The 23,842-nt window shown below is 41.5% G+C and overlaps 1 long non-coding RNA gene and 1 pseudogene across 1 annotated transcript in view; one reads left to right on the forward strand and one right to left on the reverse strand.

Moving 5' to 3' along the window:
- LOC137232961 (uncharacterized) overlaps positions 1-23,842 on the reverse strand; it is a 183,562-nt gene that overhangs the window by 112,905 nt on the left and 46,815 nt on the right. The window contains exon 2 of the long non-coding RNA XR_010947251.1: positions 18,537-18,642. This is a non-coding gene — a long non-coding RNA (uncharacterized lncRNA). The remainder of the gene's footprint in view (positions 1-18,536; positions 18,643-23,842) is intronic.
- Positions 18,736-23,842, forward strand: part of LOC137231582 (52 kDa repressor of the inhibitor of the protein kinase-like) — a 28,578-nt pseudogene continuing 23,471 nt past the window's right edge.

The raw sequence follows: 23,842 nt of genomic DNA on the forward strand, positions 1-23,842 counted from the left end.
CACCTCCTTCACAGCTTAGGCTCCTTGAGCCAGAGCGGATGACGTGCTCTTTTGATATGATTGCTAACTCTGCAGGCTCTCCAATCCCCATGTCCTAGGGGGTGTGGAAAGAGAGAGGCGGTATCTTTCTAATGGATGGTTCTGCACCCTCACGAAGACTACTCCCAGGTTGACGGGATTCAGAGGGTTGCTGGCATCCAGTCACCCTTCCTTTCACTCCAGTCGCCTTTTGGTGAAAGCAGGGCTACTCAGAAGCTTTTTCACCAAAACATTATCAAATGTCAGCGTGCACGTGGCCTGAGCTGAATATGGGCTGCTAAAGGCTTGAGTGCTGCCTCTCTTTCATGTTTGCACAGCCGCTGCTGCTCATCGCTGGGCCAGTCCTATAGCCTGCAAAGGACAGGGGCGAATAGTCCAGAGCAAGATTCCACTGAACTGGAATGGAGCCAGGGATGAGCGCACTGAGCCAACCTGTCCAGGCAGGGACCTGAGAGCCCTTTCTTCCTGTGTCCAGCCTCGTTTGCTCTGAAGACAGACGGGGAACATAAAGGCTCTCTTCTGGCTGTGATGAGGCATTCAGGTGATAGAAAAGAAAGCCAGAGAGAAGCTGGGGAAGTGAGACAGGAATTGCTTTTTATTGACTTGTTAGTGACCCACAAGGCACAAGGCCTTTCACTTGGCTCCTTCGTTATCCCAAACATCGGGACAAGGAATAGTCAAGAGGAACACAGTAGGAATCAATGACGTAGAACTTGACAGACAAGAAAATCAGTGTCTTGGGCAAACCAGCTGTCTGTAACTAGATGACCAAACTTAAGGTGTGAGAAAGAGGCAGATAAACACAAAGCCAGAGAAAGAAGGCACCAATCCAGTCATCTATTTATTTAGTTAAGATTATTTACCAAATACCTATTATATGCCAGGCACTGAGCTAAAAGCTAAGGTTATAATAGCAAACAAATCAGATATAGACCCCCCCTCATGCTTGTAGAATCTGGTGTGGGATCTTACAGCCTAGATAAGTGAACATTCATTTATACAATAATGTTTCAGTTCCTAGTGCTCTGTAACAAATCATCCCCAAATCTAACAGCTTAAACCAACCACTTTATTATGTTCATGGCTCTGCAGCTTAGGAATTTGAATAGGGTACAGGATTCCATGATGTCTGGGCCTCAGCTGAGAAGACTCATGGTTGAGGGTGACTTAAGGGCTGGGGGCTAGAATTATCTGAAGATGTCTTCACTCACTTGGCTGGCAGTCCTTGCTGAGCTGTCATCTGGGAGCTACTGTCTGGTACACCTACATGAGTTATCTCCACCATGACTATATTAAGGGAGACCGTCTTAAGGGAGACTTCTCACATGGCAACTAGCCTCCCCCAGAGCAAGTGTCTCAACAAAATCAGACTAAAGCTTCAGGGCCTTTTCTGAACCAGCCTTAGAAATCATGGGCCATCACTTCCACCACCTTCTACTGGTTACTAAGGCCAGCCTAGATCCCATGGAAGGAGAATCAGACTCCTCCAACCTCTGTCCCCAACCTCTTGATGAAGGAGAACAAGGTAAGACTGTGTGGGCCACAACAGATACAGTTGTGGCCATCTTTAGAAAATAAATATGCCCAAAATACAGTGAAATAAGCGCTACGGTAGGGAGGACAGGAGAACATATAAAGGGACCTAATCTTGGCTGGTAGCGTTAACCAGTAATTTTTCAAAGGAAGTGCCTACTAAGCTGAAATGGAGGCTCAGTGGAAGTTAGCTAAAGACTGTCTTAGTTCAGGCTGCTAAAACAAATTACCATAGACTGGGTGGCTTAAACAATAAACATTTATTTCTCACAGTACTGAGGGCTGGAAGTCTAAGGTCAGGGCACCAGCATGATCAGGTTCTGATGAGGGTCTTCTTTCCGGTTTACAGACCTTCTCTTTGGAGCCTCACACAGCAGAGAGAGAGAGAGAGATCTACTCTCTTCCACATCTTATGAGGACACCAATTCCATATGGAAGTTCTACCCTCATAACCTAATCACCTTCCAGAGGCCCTGTCTCCTAATACCATCCACTTGGGGGTTCGGGTTTAAACATATGAATTTGGGAGCGTTCAAACATGCAAAGTCCGAAACAAAGACTATGTGTAAAGCAGTATTTTAAGCAAATAAAAAAGCATGGGCAAAGGCCCAGAGGCTGGTGGGAACGTAGCCATATATGGAACTGAGATCATTTTCACACGGCTACTTTGCAGTGTGTGAGTGTGGTGCCCCGTCACGGAGGACGAGATAGAGGTTTTGGAGGGAAGTTAGCATGTGTATATGTGTGTGTTTCTGGAGGATAAAAAAATGAAGCTGGAGAGGTAAGCAAGGGCCAGATCATGAAGATTCTGGGGAAACATACAAGGGAGTTTGACCAATAGTTACTGGGAAGCGAAAAGAAATGTTGTCTGTATATAGAAAGGTCACTACAGGCAGCATAAAAATGGGAACAGAATTCAAATGCAGACAGCACGTAATTTTCCAAAACCCAGACTCTGGAAAAAATAGGATGTTTATCTTGCCTGTTTGGATGAAAGTACATGGTGATTGTCTCCTTTATTATTATTTTAAAAATGTAAATGAGTGGAGTTCCCTGTGTTATACAGTAGGTCCTCTGCTCAGTACTCTGCAATGGCCTATATGGGAAAAGACTCTAAAAAAAGAGTGGATATATGTGTATGTATAACTGATTCACTTTGCTGTACACCTGAACCTAACACAACATTGTAAATCAACTAACTCCCATAAAATTTTTTTAAAAATGTAAATGGAAAGTCCTCTTCACTATCCCAAAGAAGCATACTGAAGACTCATGGACTCAGAAAACCCCTCCTAAACATATAGCATCTTCATCACACATATAAGACTTTCCTGATTCCTATCAAAAGCAGTACGTGCATTGGAAATATCAACCTAAAGCCTAACGTTCAGCATCATTTATTGTTAGTATAATTTTTCATGAACGTGGAGAAAAACTTCTCTCCAAGAGAAAATGTAAATCCGCAGTCAGCCATTTATTCTCTAGAAAGAATCAAACCTTCCTCAGGAAGGGAAGATCGAGTAGGAGATGCCATCATTATAAGACATTTTATGACACTGCAGACTACGTGGCAAATGACCATTGATGTGAAACCATTCATTTCCTGCAGTGTGGTTCCCAAGTGTTTGCTTTCTTGGAACAATGATGGGATATTTCCTAACACAAGAAGGACTATGACGTCAGCTCCACTTACATGTTGCTCTTCCTAGTCTTGGAAAATGTCCCATTATCCTTCATGCATTAGATGGATCTAAAACGAGCAAGTCTAGACAGTGGAAACCATATATAAGATCTATGGTTTCTTTCTCCATTATGTAGTACTGTAGAGTGTAAGTCACTCAATAATCTCCCTCTAATTGAAGGAAAACTGGGGAAGTACACAAGGGTATAAAATATATATGTCAGGTAATAAATCTTTGGCTATTTTCCTAGGTAATTAGTAGCTACTTCAAGTCATTTAAAGAAGTAGCTGTGTCTTGGGCTTCCCTGGTGGTGCAGTGGTTAAGAATCCGCCTGCCAATGCAGGGGACAAGGGTTCGATCCCTGGTCCGGGAAGATCTCACATGCTGCAGAGCAACTAAGCCTGTGCACCGCAACTACTGAAGCCCGTGCGCCTAGAGCCTGTGCTCTGCAACAAGAGAAGCCACGGCAATGAGAAGCCTGTGCACCGCAACGAAGAGTAGCCCCCGCTCGCCACAACTAGAGAAAGCCCGTGCTCAGCAACGAAGACCCAACACAGCCAAAAATAAATATAAATAAATTTATTAAAAAAATAAAAAAGAAGTAGCTGGGTCTTCCATAAATGGTACTGGGAAAACTGGACAGCCACATGCAAAAGAATGAAAGTAGACCCCTATCTTATACCATACACAAAGTGAACTCACAATGGATTAAAGACATGAATGTAAAACCTGAAACCAGAATTCCTGGAAGAAAACACAAGCAATAAGCTAAGCTCCTTGACATCAGTCTTGGTGATGATTTTTTAGATTTGACATGAAAAGCAAAGGAAATAAAAGTAGAAATACACAAATGGGACTACATCAAACTACAAAGCTTCTGCAGAGAAAAGAAGCTTGATGAAAAGTTTCTTCATCAACAAAATGAAAAGGTAACCTGCTAAATGAGAGAAAATATTTGCAATTCATATATCTAATAAGGGGCTAATATCCAAAATATATAAAGAACTCATACAACTCAATAGCAAAGAAGTCCAAACAAACAAAAAACAATCCAATTAAAAAAATGGGCAGAGGATACGATAGACATTTTTCCAAAGAAGATATACAGATGGCCAAAAGGTACATGAAAAGGTGATCAACATCACTAATCATTATGTAAATGCAAATCAGAACCACTGTGAGATATTACCTCACACCTGTCAGAATGGCTATTATCAAAAAGACAACAGATAACAGGGTTGGTGAGGACGTAGAGAAAAGGGAACTCTTGTGCACTGTTGGAGGGAACGTAAACTGGTACAGCCACTAAGGAAAACAGTATGAGGTTTCCTCAAAAAATTAAAAATAGAACTACCATATGATCCAGCAATTCCACTTCTGGGTATTTATCCACAGAAAATGAAAACACTAATTTGAGAAGATATATGCACCCCCATGTTGATTGTAGCATTGTTTACAATAGACAAGACATGAAAACAACCTAAGTGTCCACCAACAAATGAATGGGCGCTATTCCTGTGTGAGCTCAGGTACGGTTTCCTCTAATCATTTTGGGTGGTTCTTTCTCTAGCTTCAGATAGTTTCCTCATACACATACACTGATGATTACTCAACTGATTCCTGACGGAGACCCTGCTGCAGATCTCCATGTTTTTCTCTCCATGCAGCTCTCCTCTTTTCAGGATTGTGTCCTGTGAACTCTATCTGTCTTGCTCTTCTGAGACTCTCAGCTCCATCTCCTCAAATCAAGGAGATCAGCAGGCTCCACCTGTGTTCCCTCTCCTAGTGACACAGCCTGCAAATGAAAGGCAGCAAGTTGGAGCAATTATAGGACTTTTTTCTCATTAGGATCACTATCCTCTGTTACTTGATGTCCAGTGTCTTAAAAACTGTTGCTTCTCATATTTGTTCTTTTTTTTTTCTCAAATAGGAGGAGAAATCCAGGCCCTGTTACTCCATCTTGACTGAAAACTGAATTTCTCCTTTTTTTTTTTTAAAGCTGTGGCTATATTGGGTTTTTCTATTCCTTTACCAGAACTTAATCCTAACAATCACAGAAAATTATTAGCAACTTGATAAATAGAGAAATAGTACACTAGAAAAATTTGAATAAATTGTTCAGAATGAAACACAGAGAAAAAAAAGAAATAGAAAATATGAAAAGTTATAAGAGACATAGGGATAGAATGAGAAACTGCAAAATACTTCTGTGTGCCAGTCCTTCCTACTGGGTTTAGTTTTCTTCCTACTGATGTACATCCTCTTGTAGTTATTTTCAATGATGGAAAGACCGTGAGTTATAAACTCTCTCAGGCTCAAAAAAACTGTTTGAAACAGTTTTTCTTTTAAATAAATTTATTTATTTTATTTACATGTTTTTGGCTGCGTTGGGTCTTCGTTGCTGCACGCAGGCTTTCTCTAGTTGCGGTGAGTGGGGGCTACTCTTCGTTGCAGTGTGCGGGCTTCTCATTGCGGTGGCTTCTCTTGTGTGGAGCACGGGCTCTAGGCACGCGGGCTTCAGTAGTTGTGGCATGCAGGCTTCAGTAGTTGCGGCATGCGGGCTCTAGAGCGCAGGCTCAGTAGTCGTGGCACACGAGCTTAGTTGCTCTGTAGCATGTGGGATCTTCCCGGACCAGGGATCGAACCCTTGTCCCCTGCATTGGCAGGCGGATTCTCAACCACTGTGCCACCAGCAAAGCCCCTGTGTGAAATTGTCTTTATTTCACTTTTACTCTTGAATAATAATTTAGCTAGATAGGACCTTCCAGATTGACAACTATGTTCTCCCAATACTCTTTTGTTTTCTGGCCTCTAGTAATGCTAATGAGAATTTTGCTGTTAGTCTAATTATTGTTCCTTTGTAAGTAGTTTACTTTTTATTCTGACTGTTTTAAAAATTTTCTTTTGTCTTTAGTAACCTGCTGCTTGCTAGTGACCATGTCTCAGAACTTCCTTCATTTTTAAGACTAATATTCCATTATAAGTGTATATCACATTCTGTTGAACTTCTTAATAATTTTTGAACAAGGGTTCCTGCATTTTCATTTTGCACTTGCCCTGCAATTATGTAGCTAGTTCTGCTTTTATTCTATCACAGAAAACTTTTATCAAAAAGCTGTAAAAGAATATAGGAGGAGAAATTATTAGTGTGCCCTTCACAAAACTATTCCAATAGTCCAACAGAAAAATTACTCAGAAAGTTAAACCCTTCACAGATACACAGAGTACCCAGCCCTGGCTCCTGATTCTGAGGTGTTACCTCTCTGCAAGGAGGGCTTCCTTCTTCAAACCAATAGAATGTGAATTTTCATCTCCCCTTGGAGAAACCTGTCCCCTACTCACTGGTAGCAGTTACGTCCTAGAATTCCCTTCCTACTCATTTCTATACCTCAACCAGCTCAATTCCTAGGACAACCACTTGCAGCAAAACACTTCTCAAGTTAAGCTAGACTCTCACTGGGAGGTAGGGGGCTTCCTGAAGACAGTCCAGGATAAATGTTGGCTCTACAAGTTCAGTGCTCTTTGAGATTTCCCTGGTAGTATAATGTGCAAATATGCCTTATTATTTCTGAGTCATCTCAGAAGTAACTCTTGTCTCAGAAGAGACATTAAGTTTCAGAAACATCACAATCAAGATCCATATTGAGGATAAGAAACATTTTTCTAATTACAGGAAACTGTGCTCAGACTGCTCCCCAAGGGGATGGCAATATACATTATGATGTACTGAAGTGACAGGTTGGCCTTTGTCTCCTTCCTAATTCCACAACTTGACCAGAGGCCCACAGCACATTAAAAATGAGCCCTAGCATATATAACTTTTCCAAATAACAGAACTATTTGTTTCTTGATGTCCTTCCTCTGGCCACATAAAAACCTGGATGAAGCTTTGACATAAGGGCTCTTCTGTACCTTAGGCAGAACACATTTTTAAACAAAACATACTGACGCTGCTTTTTGTACTAAAAAGCAAATCAGAATTAAAGTACTTTCCTAATTTAAAGCGATTCCCAAGGGTTGGAGGATAGGATACTGCAGGGTTATATGTGTGGTGGAGGGGTGCTGCTCACAACATGTGTTTCGGGTGAATGAGAGTACGTGAAATTTTGGATAACAAAATAATCCTTAGAGAAAAGTCTCTTAGGTAGCTGGGGTTCTAAGTATACATGAAAGAGGTCAGACCTCACAATAATAAAAATCAAGTTTGGCTTCATGATCTCAGCTAGTGCTTTTGATCTGGTTCTTAAAGATCCTGCAGGTATTTTAGAAGTAATCTGGTTCATATTGTCTGGACGTGGGCTGGCCAGCACAGTGGCAACTAGTCACAGGTTGCTTCGGGACCCTTGAAATATGCTGTGAGGGTAACATTCACACTTGATTTTGAAGATTTAGTATGAAAAAAGCACTTACATATCTCACCAGCCTTAAGAATGATAGCATTTTGTACATATTGGGTTAAAGATATACTATTTAAATGAACTTTATTTGTTTCTTTCTACTTTTTTAATGGGGCTACAGACCACTTAGAATTGCTTTCGTGGCTCTGTCTCTATTAGACAGCACTGGTCCGGAACCCAGTTAGTTTTTGATACCAACCCATTTAGCTTTGGACCTTTGGTGTTCACAGACATGTTCTCATCCCAAAGACCCGTCACAGTTTGCACTCTTTTTAACTCTAATCTCAGAATTGAGTCCTTTGCTGGTGAGTGGGCCCAGCCTACCCCCAGCAGACATACCTTGATCCCTCTACAAGTTATTTCCTACACAGACTTCGGGGAAAGGGGAAATCATTTTATTTCTTTGAAGAAAATACCCCCCTCCTCAATCCAAACTGACGTTCCACACTGTGGGGTTTTTTAAGCTGAAATTTGGATCACAGCAAGGAGTTGAACTGTCAAATTTGGCAGGACGTTTCTTTCTAACACCAATGAGCCTGTCAACCGTACTATAAATAAATACATGATTTAAAGCCACGGATATCTTCCTCAGTGTCTTGGCCGGAGCAGCAGAGACTCATAAAGAGAAAGAGAAGACGTCAGCAAAAGCAGGATTTCACTAGACTTTATTCTAAAGAAGGCAGCTAATTCGTAGTGTGAGGAAGTGCACAGAAAACACTGTGCTCAGTGAATTCAGGTGAGACTTATTTAATAGATACAAAATTGATTTTGCTGCTGGAAGCTAAAGGGCAGAGAGAAGGGAGACAGAGGGGAGAGAAGGAGGCATAAGAATATATGCCGTAGGATTTCATAACTTAAGAATGTTAAGAATATACTCCATGCGTTAATTTTTTATTTTCTAAATGAAAGGTTTTTCTATTTTGTACTTGGTTAATAAATAATAAGTGTAATTTTACAGTATTTTAAAATTCATTTGGTGTTGTATTGAGCAAAACATGTAGAACAGGATATATAGCTCATTCATTTTTATTGTAAATTTTATTTAATGAAGTTCATGTTGAACTTGTAATTGGAGCTCATAATTAATACATCCTGTGAGGAACAAAAAATTTGGATTCCCACCTTTCTATAACCCTATTATTTAAACATTAAAATCTTATTTAGGATTTTTGTTTAAGTTTGATGTTTCTAAGAGGTTACTATTCTAATTTTTTTCCAAGCTGATTTAGAAACTTCTGATGCATCTTGAATTTTGTTTGAATTTTTCCTTGTGTGATATGAAATACCCTAATACCCCCTTAAAATGCAAGTGATGGGTAACAGAACTAACATTTTCCTTGAAATCGCTTTATTGTAGTTACTTTATTGTGTCTGGGAGCAGTGATGGATTTTTCTGGATGTCACCCAAATGTCTTTACCGTGTTTAGCATTATAATAGGAGTCTCTCTTTTTTTTTCCACTGTAATTTCAGCTCCTGAACGAACTCCAGAATACGTATGGTGCACTGTTTGACACTGCAATGAAGAACACTGGTTGCCTGCCTCCCAACCCCTCCTGAGGGTTAATACTAGGAATTATAATAAGTAAGTGAAATATGGAGCCCCTTTCCTGACCTCCCTCATGGCCTGCTTGAGAGAGCCTGAGATAACTACTGAGAAAAAACTATATATATATTTATTGTAGTGCTTCTAAAGTTAATTGTGATAATGGTATTTCTCTGCTAGTTAAATTAACTACTTTATTTAGAACAAAAGCCCAGATGAAATCCTATTATTTCAATCTACCTAATGTACCATTAACATTGAATCAGTATTACAGTCATGGTAGTTATTATTATTGCAATTAATCTCAGCTTTAATATCATATTTATATATAGCTGAATCATAGATGAACTTATTATAGCTGTATGTGCCAAGAGCTGCTTACCGCTAATACCTTTCCATTTCTGTCTGAGGACTTTCTTTCTGGCCACTGGATCCTGACTGTTCCAACAATACAAAGGTTAAGCCAGAAGTGCCAGAGAATTAATACCCTCAGAAATGGCCCAAAACCAGTATCAAATGGGGAAGCTGAAGGATAAATGTCACAACTTTCTTACCTCTTCGTTAGTTTAACTTTGAGACATTTTCTGCTCCAGTACTCTATAAACTTTATCACTAGGGGATACTGTTCAAAATTCACATTCTGGGCTTCCCTGGTGGCGCAGTGGTTGAGAGTCCACCTGCCGATGCAGGGCACACGGGTTCGTGCCCCGGTCCGGGAAGATCCCACATGCCGCAGAGTGGCTGGGCCCGTGAGCCATGGCCGCTGACCCTGCCCGTCCGGAGACTGTGCTCCGCAATGGGAGAGGCCGCAGCGGTGAGAGGCCCGCGTACCGCAAAAAAAAAAAAAAAAAAAAAAAAAAAAAAATTCCCATTCTGATTTAGTAGATTTGGGGTGGAGCTTGAGATAATAGTGATAATCCACTTTGCGTAGAAGTTTTACAGTCTCCCAGAATCCCCCAGAGGAATTAGGTTCCCTTTGCCTTCAACGGGAAGTTGTTCGATTATTCTCCTTTAGTTTTCTTCTCTTCCCTGTTTCTCACATCTTTATTCTCCTACTAGTGTTCCCTACCTGCATGTGGATCCTTATCTCAGGGTCTGCTTCTGGGGGAACCCAAATCAATAATATACATACACATACAATACTTATCCATGCCCTGTTCTATCTATTTAGATCCTGACTATCTATCGATCTATCATCTATCATCTTGAACACAGCAACACAGTGCAGCTTCTTAAAGAATCCAGACAATTGAAGAGCTAGAAGAGAAAGGATAAAGAAATCCAGGAGACAGCAGAAAGAGTAAGCTGGTGATCAACAGCTAAAAAATGGACTTTGCCTCCTTTGTATGTAGCTGTCAAGAGGATGTGATATTTGGGAACTCTGGTTAAAGAGGAGACGGTGCCTCTTGAGAAGTCCACAGAGGGACAGCAATTCTGCTAGGAAAGATGGGCGAGGACTTTTCACCTGAGTCTATTATTCAGGACATGCTGTTGGGAGGGTTGGCCATTGGGGTCATGGAAAGGAGGTAGGTCCAATGTTAATATTGGAAAGGAATGAAATCAGCATAAGCAGAGGGACACTGGCTGAGATGGCAGGGGAGGCAATGCCACACTTCGTGCTTGTGGGTCAGCTCTGCAAAGGAGAGGAAGATTAGTGAATGGGCTTTGCAGATGTTCACCTGGGATTCTTTAGTGACTTTGTGCAGCTGATACAACGTGTGCTACTTATCTTGTGGGAGCAGGATTGAGAGCAAAGCTCTGGACTTCCTCAGCTCAGATCCCACCTCTGCCACTTCCTGGCTATGCCACCTTAGCATGTTCTTCAACCTCTTTAAGCATCAGTTTTCCCATCTATATAGTGGAGACATAATGCCTATCTCATAGCATTGTAATGAAAATCAAAGGAGACGTTGTGAATAAAGTACTTGTGTTAATAGTTAATAACCAGAGGATAAGAGAGTTGCCCTAATATTGCAAATATACCCAAGAATGCTGGGGAAATGGTGGGTGGTGGTTTTACCTGATTCAGGCATTGTGTACGCACGCGCGCACACACACACACACACACACACACACACACACACACACACGTACATGTTTAATATCATATTCGTAGAAAGCCACTGGGGTGATAATGCCCTGATGGTGTCAGTCAGTCCCAGCTATGATAGCCGAAAAATCCTACTACTGCTCTTTGCTATGCATGAAATCACTCTGTGAAATCTCTCTTTGAGCAAAGCCAACACCTGTCCTTGGCGGAATGCAAAGGGAAACTTGGTTTAAAGCTCTTGCTCCCCCTTCTTTTAAAAGTCTGTGATCCCTGCTAAGATAGTTCCTGCCAAGGCCACTTTTGGTTTCTGAGTCAGGCCATCCAAGTTCTCTCAGGGCACAGGCTCAGTCCTGACGGTGTCCTACTGTACCTGAGAGTCTGGGGGCTGAAAGAGAGGAAGAGTCACTTTGTTTTTACCACCAAGACCAACAGATCACACCCAGTGGTCGCACCATTTGCTGTGGCTTCTCTCCACGGTCCTGACAGGTTGATATTCTGGAAGGTCAAGGACGGGTCAGTTCTTAGGATTGTGCGGAAGAGAATCAGTCATTGTTATCACCATTTGATCCCAGCAGTTCTTTCATCTCAGTCTTTTGAAAGCAACTTCCGCTCCTTAACCAGGTTCTGCCCCAGTCTCTTCATGGGCCAAAGAAGGTGGTAGCTGATGGAAATCACAGATGTGGCCAAACCTCCCTGGCAGCAGTCTGCTCGGAGGTCACATGGCCTCCTTCCAGTAACAGGTGGCACTCGGCCTCTACTTTTCAAGAGAGTTTGAATCAAGAGACATTCAGGGTAAAACACTGTCACGTTGCTTTTAATTTTCTGTAAAGCTTGTTTTCTATAAGCTATTTGACAGCTGGCTTTTTGACATAAGCTTGTAGGAGTGTCGTAGGTCTCAGAAACAAAAGTCTCTGCTCTTTCAATAGTATGAGTTGCCCTTGTTTCAAATTTCAGGATGCCACATAATAGATATACCACACACACACACTTTGTCTCACACAGCCTTACACACACACATGGAAGTGTGGAAGCAGTCAGAGAAGGAAGCATAAAGAATTTATTATAATTATGAGTAAAATAAGTAGAATCTTATTTATACTAGACTACTATTATGAAGGATAATCATCTGTTAGTTAATTAATATGCTGGACTTGAAAGTGGCTCTAACTTGTGCTGAAACATGAAATGTTTGTCCTCCCCCCTCCTCCTTTCCAACTGGGAATAATAAAAGATCCAAGATTCACACATACTTGTAAAACTCAAACACCTTTTAAAAGAATCGACAGGCAGCAAATCTAATCTAAAATACTCACATTGAAACCACTGATCAGAGAAATCTAAGTGGCCCTAATTAACAAAGGGACTCAAACATTCCCTGCTTGGGGGGAATAGCCCAAGTTCCAAATGCAGACTTGATGTTCATAGAGCATGCAAAGACACAGAGTTCAAACACAGAGACCATGGGATGTTGCCTAGAGCTCCACCGATGGCATCAGAAACACAAACATTACATCTGACAGGCGTGTGATATAACACAGCTGACCTATATGGAAGATTTTAGCGCTGCCCCTTATTCTCCCTTATGTAAAGGGGTTCAATAGGGTGACCACCTAGGGATACACGCGTGCATTCATATTTGTAGCTCCCCTAGGAAAGAATCAGAGGCCAAGTGTGGGTGACCTGGACTCTTGTTTGGACTGGAGAGCACAGACAGCAGCTGCAGCCTGTCACTGAGATTGGCTGCTGACAGGAAAAAGCATTAACAATTTCATCAGATCTTATAGATCAGTAACAATGGAACACCCTTCCCCTAACTGGTGGCCACTGTGGTAGCTACAGTTGGTTTGATGGAAATCAGTATTTTAAAAAAAATTTTAAATGTGGTAAAATACATGGAACATAAAATTTACCGTCTTACTCATTTTTAAGTCTACAGTTCAGTAGTTTTAAGTACACTCATATTGTTGTGCAAGCAATCTGCAGAAATCTCTTCATTTGCAAAACTGAAACTCTGTACCCATTAAATAATAACTCCCCATTTCCTCTCTCCCCCAGCCCCTGGAAACCACCATTCTATTTTCTGTCTCTGAAGGTGACTACTCTAGGTATCTTACATAAGTGGAATCATATAGTATTTGTCCTTTTGTGATTGGCTTATTTAACTTAGCATAATGTCCTCAAGGTTCATCTATGTTATAGTATGTGTTGGAATTTCCTTCCTTGTAAAGGCTGAATAGTATTCCATTTATGAATATACCACATCTTGATTATCCATTGATCTGCCAATGAACACCTGGATTGCTTCTATCTTTTGGCTGTTGTGAATAATGCTGCTATAAACATTGGCCTATGAAATCAGCATTTTTAATTACAATGGTAACAGGCTCAAATTCCATTTCATGACTAACTTACTGTCTGATCCTCAAGAAACGGTGTTTTGTAGAGAGTGTAAAATCACTCTATTTCAGGAAGCCCTTTTGGCCCATGATCCTCACTGATATGGCTGAGGGGTGTTAGGAAATCGGTGGGCACGGAGCAGAAATGAAGCTAATTGGTCTATAAATCTATCTCAGTTTTAATCTTCAGCTCTTTAGCACTAAATTTCATTGTTCCAGCAAGATGCACTGAATGAAAAATATTACTCAAGAGTTCTACCCTTGTTGATACAACAGTATTGGCTAATACTTGCAAAGTGCTTAAAATGTTCCAAACACCATTCTTAACTATTACACTATCAGTATCCCTGTTGTACAAATAGGAAATGAGTCAGAGAGTGGCAAAGCACCTGGCCCAGAGGTACACAGCTAGTCAGATATTTAAACCCCAGTAGTTTTGCTCCAGAATTCATGCCCTTTACCACCACACTACACTGTATCTCATTTTTTCACATATATGAATAGGTGTGTGTGTATGTCTATAATTGTTATTTTTTTGACAACCAGCAATGAAAGAAGTCCCCTTAGAACTCCAAAATGATAATTCTAGAAAAATGGTGCAACAACATGTGATAGAAAATACTCTGGTTTTGTAACTGAACACAACTTTGAATCCTAGCTCTCCCATCAACTGTCTGATAACATTGACCAAGTGTTTTATCCTCTTGACTTTAGTTTCCTCATCCGGAAATGGGAGCAATATAATATCTACTTGGCTTATTTGTCAACAGTTAAGGAAATAATGTCTATAAAATAATTAGCTCCTGGTAGGTACTCAACAAATGCTAGTTCTCTTAACTTTTATGAGGCAAGAGAAGAATGTGATCTCAAAAAAGTGATATGTGTTTTCATAACAACCTGCACTGCATAAACACATTAATCTCCACTTTATTTTTCTATGCACAAGGTACTTAATTAGATGGCCTCTTCTCTCTTTTGCATTCTGCCAGAGTCTGTTCAGAAATACAAGAGACATGCTATGTTGGATACCTAACGGTAGGTCCTGATAAAAATCAACTCCGTATTTTCTTCAAGTGGGGAAGGAACTCCAAATGCCAGGATCAGGGGCACAGCTAAGGGGCTGTACCTGTATCCTCCTTCCCTTTGCTCCAGAATACCACGACTTTGAGCACTCATCATAAATCAGCCTTCATTGCCAGCACAGAAAGAACTGCCTCCCAGCCTTGACCCAAGGCCATAATTGTGTAATCATGTCTTCACAGCCTTATAATCAAATTCTTGCCTCTTCCCTTGATTTGATTTTTTTTAATGGTGTAACAATTTGATTAGTAGAAAATGCTATAAAATCCACTATTTTATTGATAAAACAATACTCACATGGAAGCTAAGATATTATTTGTCCACTTAGCTCAGTTGATTCAAGAATGATCATACTTGGTAGGATAGTGCTGCACAAGGAAAGATTTCTTCAAATTGCCCCAAGACGCTTTGCTTTGAAGACATGCAGTGAAGCACTAAGGGGACCAATGAGATGCACATACATCCAGGCCTGACCCTCTCAAAAGAAGACTTTCTAGACAGCAGAGAAGGAGTTTCTTCATAGAGATTGAAAGATAGCGTATGTCCCCATGTGGACATACTTGCATCTTTACACATGTATATGAAACAAATATATGTCTCATGTAGTTTCTCACTATCTCTATTATTTTAGAGCAGTTTAAGGTTCACAGCAAAACTGAGAGGAAGATATGGAGGTATCCCCTATAACCCACATGTACTCAGACTCCCCCACTATCAGCCTCCTCCACCAGAGAGCTACATTTGTTACTGCTGATGAAGCTACACTGACACATCATTATCACCCAAAGACCAAGGTTTGCATTAGGGTTCACCTTTGGTGTTGTACATTCTTTGGGTTTGAACAACTATATAATGACGTGAATGTATAATGTCTAATGACAGTGGAAGTGTGGGTTGTCTTTCCTCATCGCTCTCTCTTGTTTATTGCCTGAGATGAAAGGTTGAAAGGCCAGTATCCAGTTAAGCTGTATGGAGGGGCTGGTGCTTTCCTGCATGGAAGAACTAACTGGAAAAACTACCATTTTCCAGAGGTGGATCATCATTTCTGACGTTTAAGATGTGGCCACCAGCTCTGTTTTTGTGTGCTGTGGTAGTTCGTGATTTCTGATGTCTTTTCTCGAACAAGTAGGTCCCTCCTTGGGAGTGAGTAGAATGTCTCCTGCCAACACTTAAGTCAGATCACGTTTTTCCCTTAGGCCAACTCTGCTTACAACTGTTCTTGAACTATTCAGTTATTGCTATAAAGCACTCCTCACAAATTTTAAAGGGTAATCACTGAGCATTTGCATTTTTTAAGTTCTCGGGACCACTTTTCTTAGTTATCTGCACTGTCTGCTATTAGGTCATATTCTCATTGCTGAGATGAAGCCAAGCATGAGATAGGGTAGTGACTGGTTCAGAGGTTAAGGTGAATTTTGGTTCAAGGTGAGAATTCACAGGCTTTGGTCCATTGAGCCATGTTTCCCATGCTTACCTATCTGTGAAACAGCAGCTATGAGTTGAAACTCTGAGAAACATTCTCAGTAAAGTGGAAGATTTTGAAAGAACCAACCTCCCCCCCTTCCCCCTCTTCTTTTGATATAGCATCTGTCACACTCCTCGTAGCATCTGTCACCTGTCCTCCTTGGCTTGTGACCTTGTGACGGGGTGCTCGCTGCCTCACAAGCAACTCATCTCAGATCCAAGTATCTCTTCTTGACAAAAGGTGTTCCTTCTTTAGGTAGAACCCTGTGTCCCTAAGAGTCTGCTTGGTCCTTGAAACTTGGCCAGCATTTTGGGACAAAGAGTTTCAGAAATAATTTTTAAAAGGGAAACGGTTGCACGCCTGAGTAGCTAGATCATTGCATTTGAAGTTCATGAGCCTTATTTATATAATTGATAAATCAGGTTAGTTCTCTGTTTCTCAGGGTATCGTCTCTTTTCTTTTTACCTCTGTCATTTTCTCCTATTTTCTGCCTGGTGTCTTCCTTCTCTTGTAGATGTTTCTATCTTTTTCTGTCTCAGGTTTATATTTCTCCCTGTGATGTTTTTCTATTTTTCTCTTTTTTGCTTCTTTTCCTTTTCCCCTATTTGCCTTTTCTGTCAATTTTAATGAATATTTATTAGATACCTATTTCAGACTAAGGGGTGTGCTAAGTGCGTAAGGAAATATAGGGAAAGCCTTTGCCCTTCAAGAAAATAAGCTCTTCTGTGGAATCTGGTATCTCTCCTTTAATTAAGCACAATAAAAAACAGTTATTTTTCCTGGCTTTGTCTTTTGTTCCTCATAGTTAACTGGAAAAAAAGGCAAATTGAACATGTTCTATTTCTTATTGGAAGGAACAAAAAGATAATCTAAGTGGGCTTATTTTTTGTACCTTTATGTGACACTAAATTAATTTTTTCACTTTTTACATCAATGGGACTTGGTTGAAAAACATGTTTTTTCTTCATCCCCGCATTACTCCCTTTTCTTTGAGAAAAATGTTAGGAATAAGGCTCGAGTGCTCTGGACACTCTATTGGTTTTTCTATGTTATCAGTAAGCAACGGCATATGGTTGGCTTATATTCAACACCAGTCGGTTTTTCACAGAGTGAACTGGATGAATCCAGTAGTCCTCAACTTGAGCCTGCATCAGAATCACCTAGAAGGCCAGTTAAAGCACCCATTTCTGGGTCCTACACACCAGAGTTTCTGATTCAGCAAGTCGGGGTGGGGCCTGAGATCTGTTTCTCTAACAAGTTCTGGAGTGCTGGTACAGGTCTGGGGACTGTATTTTGAGAACCACTGTATTCAACTGAACTTCGAATAGTAAAGAGACAGTTTTGCCAGTAGGGGATCGGTGGCAGGTCTATTCACCTATGCTCATTTTTAGGGTTCAGAACAGTGGAACTTAAAATAAACCTTTAAATAAAAATATTATTTAATACACTGTTCTTATATAAATGTTTTTCTGTGAGTGAAGAAAAGGATCTTCTCCAGAGTCTCAGAACTTCAGCCTGGCACAGATCCAGAAGGCAGGAGGAGCCTTCCTCGGACGCTACTTAGTGTTTGCACGCTTCTCTCCAACTGTGCCACGCACTGCTAGCCAGTTTTAGGTCAACCTTGCTATACTGTTTTTCTAAGCAAAGGAGCAAAAACATGAGCATGATTCAGGTTATAAACTGTTGATTTTAAGGACCTCCTGCTCTCATGGTTTTGGTAACTTAAAGAAATCTAATCTCCGTAAACTACCCTGCTGTGACTTTCCCTGATATCATGTTTGTTTGAGCTTTGGATTCAACAGTAAGATCATGATTTAAAAGAAAAGAAACAGCAACCTTAAAAGTCAGCTTTCTTCTAGACCCAGGCTGTAGACAGGCCAGCTGTTTTGGGCGTGGACATCCGTCCCTGTACACACGTGTGTGGTGTGTGCACATCCTTGCAAAGGGCAGGTGTGTGTGGGAAGAGTGGAGAGCTCTGGCACTACCCAACTCAGGAAACATACAAATACTTCATCATTTAACATCCCTGAGGGTCAGGACGATGGCTGGGCTCGGTGACACAGGAAAGAATTTAAAAACTCCTACAAATCATAGTTAAATGTTATTTAATAAATTTAAGCTTCCAAGAAAACATTTCTATTAACTTGCTGATTTCCTGTCCATCCCAGTAATAGCAAACTTATTGCAGTGGTTCTCAAATGAGAACCTTTTTGATTTTCCAAGACAAACTGTAAGTTGTTACACTACTTCCCATCTGAACCATAAAAAACTTCACTGTGAGTATTGAGAATATTTCACTTACAAATGTTATACTATCTTTTTTTTTTTTTAATGTATTCAGCAGACTTACCTTCAGACCCCAGTTTAGTGGTGCAGAGAACACTTCATTTCGATTCATTTAGTCTTGTCTGTAGGTACGTTGGTAGAACTGGAGAGATTCTGACACATACACTTGCCTGGGAGAGAGGAGATTTAAAATGTTACAACCAAAGAACAGCAGGATGGGATGTCCGAACTCTATTCCAAAGTACCCTAGTAATTTTCTCAAGATGCGAATACCACAGCAGATCACTTCGTCCATTGTCTTCTTTGGTTTTTCAAAGAACCTCAGTTTCTGGGACAAGGACAGAGACCCTGGAGACAATCTAACTAGCCAGGAAGGTAATTCCTTGTTCCAGAACCAGGCTATCCCAGAATAAAGTAAGTCTTGTTCTCTTTGATGACTCTTCGTAATCTGTGCATCGAGTCATGAATAAATATCTGAACTTGCCAAATTCTGAGCACCTCAGATCTAATTTCAAAAATTACGAATGCACAGAGCTTACCCTGAAATATTCTGGTGTTAACATATGAGGTAAGGCTCAGGCAACGGGATCTTTTAAAAGTTGATTCTAGTGGTTTGGGAACCACTCTGATATGAGAACACAGAGGGGAGAGCCACTGATTTTCCAGGGGGCAGGAGAAAACAAGGCCTGGGAAGACTTCACAGAGAAGGTGACATTTAAGCTGGGCTTAGAAGCATGAATATGATTTCAACAAATGCATGAGGCTTTTCTAGGTAGAGGGTAAACCACAGTAGGTCCTGGGCGGTGTAAGAATCCACGGCATGTTTGGGGAAGCAGGGCAGCATGTAGTAATCACGAGGGGCTACATCAGAGGATGTATGGGGATTGAGCAGGAAAGAAGGGAGGGTGGGAAAAGTAGACTGGGGGCCAAGGACACACTCTCTTGAGTGTTATGTAAGATATTTGAATTTTGGTGCAGGCAGTGGACAATCATCAACAATTTTTATTTTAAGGAATGCTTTTTTAAATTAATTAATTAATTCTTTTTTTTTTTTTTCTTTTGCGGTACGCGGGCCTCTCACTGTTGCGGCCTCTCCCGTTGCTGAGCACAGGCTCCGGACGCGCAGGCTCAGCGGCCATGGCTCACGGGCCCAGCCGCTCCGCGGCATGTGGGATCTTCCCGGACCGGGGCACGAACCCGTGTCCCCTGCATCGGCAGGTGGACTCTCAACCACTGCGCCACCAGGGAAGCCCAATTAATTCTTTTTTAAGGAATGATTTTTTTAAAAAGAATCTGTATTCTAGAAACGTAATTTGTGAAATAGCATGGAAGAAAAAGTGTAGTCAAAAGAAATGGAAAACAGAGTCTTCGTTAGGGAGGCTATCCAATAGACCAGATAGAAATAGTCAGGGTCTGATTTTAAAAAGTGGCAGCGAGAATAAGCGATGGATTTGAGACACACTTGTAGGAAGAGTTTATGTGCCTAAGTAAGAAGGAAGAAATGAAGATGGTTTCCATTTTCCTGACACAGTGGATGAAGTAAGAGGTAATACTTTTGACCAAGCTAAGAAGTAAGAAGAGGAATCCAGTTGGTAACTGTTGAGTTGGAGATGCCAGGGTAAGGATGCCCAGTAGTAAGGTACCAGTGGGGCTGAGGTTCAGGCAAGAAGTCTAGGGTGGGGACACAGGTCTGGAAGTACTCAGTGCCTATGTGACATCATAGGAGGGGCCCCAGGAGAGTCTGGAGTGAGGGATGAGAAACTGACAGTGGTGAGACCCTGGAACCGCCAGTCTTTAAAAGGTAGGCAGAGGGAGAGGAACTAATATAGAGATGGAGGAGGAAAGAGTTATCAGAGAAGATGGGGAAAAAAACCAAAATAACTTCAAAAATGGACAACTAAGGGAGTCAAGGGAGAAAAGTTGCAGAAAGAAGGAAGGGATCAACAAGAAAATTGACTTGATCTCCTTAACGGGTCATTAAAGAATCTGCAAGAACAGTCTAGCTCTAGCTCAGCTAAGGAAGTGGTGGCTTCCAGTGTTGCAGGATGGGTGAGATTTAAGTGAGTAGGGAAGTGAATGGAACTTTCCAATGGGAAAGACAGTCAAGGTGTAGAATTGGAAGGAGTCGGGTCCCAGAGGAGGGGGTAGAGGAATGGAGATGGCTACAGGGGGATGATTATACCTATTTAAATGTGCAGAGACTTCCCTGGTGGTGCAGTGGTTAAGAATCCGCCTGCCAATGCAGGGGATACGGGTTTGTGCCCTTGTCCAGAAGGATCCCACATGCCGCAGAGCAACTAAGCCAGTGTGCCACAGCTACTGAGCCTGTGCTCTAGAGCCCACAAGCCACAACTACGGACCCCGAGTGCCACAACTACTGAAGCCTGTGCACCTCAGGCCTGTGCTCCACAACAAAGAGAAGCCACCGCAATGAGAAGCCTGCGCACAGCAACGAAGAGTAGCCCCCTCTTACCATAACTAGAGAAAGCCCGAGCACAGCAACAAAGACCCAATGCAGCCAAAAATAAAAATAAAATAAAATTTATTTTAAAAATGTGCATAGGACGAGAAAGGAGATTAAAATACACAAAATGGATGACGGCAGCAATGTTAAGGAACTGGCTGGGTTATGGGAGATATTTTCTCTTTCTTAATTTTTCTATGTTGTTGTTTTACATATTTTTGCAGTTCTTTTACCTCACTTTTATATTGGAGGATGAACTTTATTTTTAAGAGCCATCTGAAGGAACAGCCTTAGAAAAGACTAGACACCTCTTCTAAGATAGGAAGAAAGATGGTAAGAATATCTGTAGCTATAGATGACTTGGGAAGCAGAGGGAAGGGAATTTAGGAAGTTCATCCCAGATGGTCTTTGTGACGCTTGTCCCGCTTTCTAAGTGGAATTAATGACTCTTCCCCTACTCTCCCTTTACCCTATACACCTATGCATTAATTCACCTACATGGTTTGACTGCCCTTACTTGTTTTCCTGTCTATTTATCTCCCTCTACCCAGCTATAAGCCCCTCCAGGGTAGAGATCACAACTTATTTGTCTTTATGTTCCAAAAACTTAGCATAATTCCTGCCTCATAGCAGGTACCCAATGAATTCTTCTTTTTTTTTTTTTTTTTAACCGGTACGCGGGCCTCTCACTGTTGTGGCCTCTCCCGTTGCGGAGCACAGGCTCCGGACGCGCAGGTTCAGCGGCCATGGCTCACGGGTCCAGCCGCTCCGCGGCATGTGGGATCTTCCCGGACCGGGGCACGCACCCGCGTCCCCTGCATCGGCTGGCGGACTCTCAACCACTGTGCCACCAGGGAAGACCCCCAATGAATTCTTATTGAAAATACTCCCTTTTCTTAAGAACTTGGATCACCCCCTGAGAGTAAAGGGGGTAAGAATCGGGTGAGAACTTAAGAAGTTACGTTCAGAAACAACTGTGCTGGAGAAGGGCAGAGTGACTGGCGAAGGATCCGTGTAAGGATCCTTGGGAAAAAATCTGCTCTAGAGGAGACAGGGGTGTTTTATCACATTAGTTTAAGGGCAGCATTAGCAGCAATAAGGTAATGATGCAGGCACTACCTTGTAAGAGCAAAAGTCCTAGTTGAGGCTTTCAGAGACATTTGATAGTTACCAAGAAGCCTCCTAAGACTTCCTCTCACATGCTGGTGAGTGCGGAGCCCTGAAGTCAGGACATCCACAGCCCCCCTCATCCTAAGAGGCACTCTTCAGTGTGTCAAGGAACGTGATGCGTGTGCTGTGACCGCCCCCTCTCAGTCACTGGGCACAGGAACAATCAGAACTCCCCCTCCGCTGGGAGAAGGTCACAGTCCAAGAAGACAGGTAAACCCGAAGTTGAAAGCCCACACAGCTCTCAAGGATGCCAACTGGCTTTGCCGTGTCGGGTGAGTTCTCACATTCCCTCGGCCAAGTCTCCTGTTTTGTAACGAGTTCAGTCAAGGGTTTTACTGGAGTAGACAAGCATGAAATGAATTTTCCAGAGAAGTTTCCGAAGTGGGGGAAAGTTCATGGCTCGAAAGCACCGGTGGGTAATGAAACGAGACCGTGAACTTCTGTTTTTCTTTATAAAAAAGAAAAAAGAGAGTTTTCCAGGTTTGAAAATCTGAATCTAAAACTTGTGCTGTGTCCTCAGCTCTCAGCCCATCTTATTCTCTAGCCCTGGTGTTGCAAGCTTATTTTATGCTGTTTCAGAGCTGCCCAAGTGGGTGACCTGGTCCCACTGAGCACCAGGATATTGGGTGGAAGACATGCAGGCTAGCCTCCCTTTGCCAGAGACCTCTGCTTTGTGACCCCTCGGTCACAGCTACCCAAAGGAACTCACTGAGGGCAAACCTACTGAAGGCTGCTTGCCTTAACCAGCTGGTAATCCCTCATTATAAGTCTTTATTAGACAGTTGTTTATTATTATTAGGAACTCATCTTTCACTCACCTAAAACCAAATGCTAGTTTTAAGGATGAAGAAGCAAAACTAAAACCAATCTGGCCATCACTCTCAGCTTTGGGCATTACCTACTCAGCCCTTGTCTTTGATATACAATCAAATACAAATGAATGTTAGGCTCCCAGACTTAGGAGAAAAAAATAAAATAAAGTAGAAATACAGCTTTTATAAAACAAACAAACGAAAATGCTTTGATTCATCCTAGTCTACCACCCATCCAATCTGCTGGTTCTCAAACCTGGTTTCACTGTCTGACCTTGAGTAAGTTATTTAATAAGTTTCTGGAACTCAATTATCTCTAAATTGGAATAATAATACCTATTTGGAAGGGTGGTTGTGAGAATTAAGTAAAGTATAGAGCACGTAACCCTTGATAAATGTCTATTTCCGTTACCTTCAAACTGCCTCTTGGAATTACTCCTATATCTCCATTAAAATTGCCATATGATCCAGCAATCCCACTCCTGGGCATATATCCAGACAAAACTATAATCCAAAAGATATATACACCCCTATGTTCATAGCAGCAGTATTTACAATAGCCGAGACATGGAAACAACCTAAATGCCCATTGACAGATGAATGGATAAAGATAATGTGCTGTATATATATGTATATACACACACACACATATACATACAGTGGAATATTACTCAGCCATGAAAAAGAATGAAATAATACAATTTGCAGCAACATGGATGGGCCTAGAGATGATCATACTAAGTGAAGTAAGTCAGAAAGAGAAAGACAAATACCATACTTATCTGTGGAATCTAAAATATGACACAAATGAACATATCTACAAAATAGAAACAGACTCACAGATTATAGAGAACAGACTTGTAGGTTGCCAAGGGGGAGGGGGTGTGGGGAGGGAAGGATTGGGAGTTTTGAGATTAGCACATG

This window comes from Pseudorca crassidens, chromosome 10, assembly GCF_039906515.1.
Source record: "Pseudorca crassidens isolate mPseCra1 chromosome 10, mPseCra1.hap1, whole genome shotgun sequence".
Taxonomy (NCBI): Eukaryota; Metazoa; Chordata; class Mammalia; order Artiodactyla; family Delphinidae; genus Pseudorca; species Pseudorca crassidens.